Below are 1,286 nucleotides of genomic sequence, written 5' to 3'. Positions count from 1 at the left end.
CCGAGCGAAGAAGACTCTTCCCCCCGTTAGCCAATATGCCTCCTCTACCAAAGTGACGTGCCTCTGTGAGGTGAATTCCGCAGACGCGTATAGTTCAATGCCTGAATAATGCTGCACCGTCTGTTACGCTGCAGCATGGAAATGGGGCAACGTGAACGTACAACAGACCCTAAGTGCACATGGCCTTCACGAGTGCGTCGTGCTTTGGCGTGGCAGTGGTGGTGGCGGTGATACATATAGCATGACGCATAAGTGCTGGATACGGCAACAGAACAAAAAAAATGACCTTAGAAGGAAAAACAACATTGTCGTCAACAAAATAGCCCAAAAGGACAGCTTACATCGATGCAATGCACAAGTGTGTTTTAAAACCCAAAAGTGTGTTTTAAAGCAAACGAAAACGTAAACACAGTACACTCGTAAACACAGACATGCAGGTACTACATAACTTGCAACGGGTATTTCATGAAAGAACATTTCGCAAAAGTCCGCGCAAATTGGGTACACTATGGAACACATGAAGCATGACAGCTACTCACAGATAACAGCTTCGAATCTAACGATGAAATGACGTAACCAGGGTCAAAGCGGAATGGAACAATTCATTTGATAAGATAGACGTAATAGCAGCCGGCAAACGGTTCTATTCGCGAATGGTTTTCAGGAAGAAAAAGAAAGTGATTCGGTATGCTGCGGTCCTGCATTTCTATTCACGTTTCCTTTGTCCACAGTTAAGGCGGCAAATACGTAATATTGTTTGAAGGCATATGTTTCTCGTGGAATGCCAATGTAGGAATAGTGTATATTATGGAAAAGCTTGAGCTTTAGCTTGGTTCTGCGGTGGTCTGATGAAGACCAAGCTAGAATTTTCTTAGCTATTGTTGCACTCAAGTTAGGATGTGTAAATGATTTCCCAAGTACGTATCGAGCCGCCAAAGTCTGAACTTTATCAAGTTCTTTTCTGTATCAGTTGTGGTTGGCTCACCCCATACCGTACTAGCACACTCCAGTACTGACCGTACATCAATTTTGTAAAGGCGCTTGCGGGTAGCTTGCGGAAAGGAACGTGTATTTCGACCGAGGAGTCCTAAGGAATTGCAGGCCTTCCCAATTGTATAATCTGCATGGCTAGGCCAGCAGAGCGATGACGTGAAATAGACACCGAAATACTTATAATATTCTGGCGCTATTTTCAGACAAGTATTATTAATTGCGTATGTCGATACCAGCTTTGTATGCTTCCTTGACAACGCCATGCACGCGGTTTTATCCAAGTAAACTCCATT

The sequence above is a fragment of the Dermacentor albipictus genome, chromosome 3, assembly GCF_038994185.2.
Source record: "Dermacentor albipictus isolate Rhodes 1998 colony chromosome 3, USDA_Dalb.pri_finalv2, whole genome shotgun sequence".
Classification (NCBI taxonomy): domain Eukaryota; kingdom Metazoa; phylum Arthropoda; class Arachnida; order Ixodida; family Ixodidae; genus Dermacentor; species Dermacentor albipictus.
Note: the sequence above shows the minus strand (reverse complement) of the source record.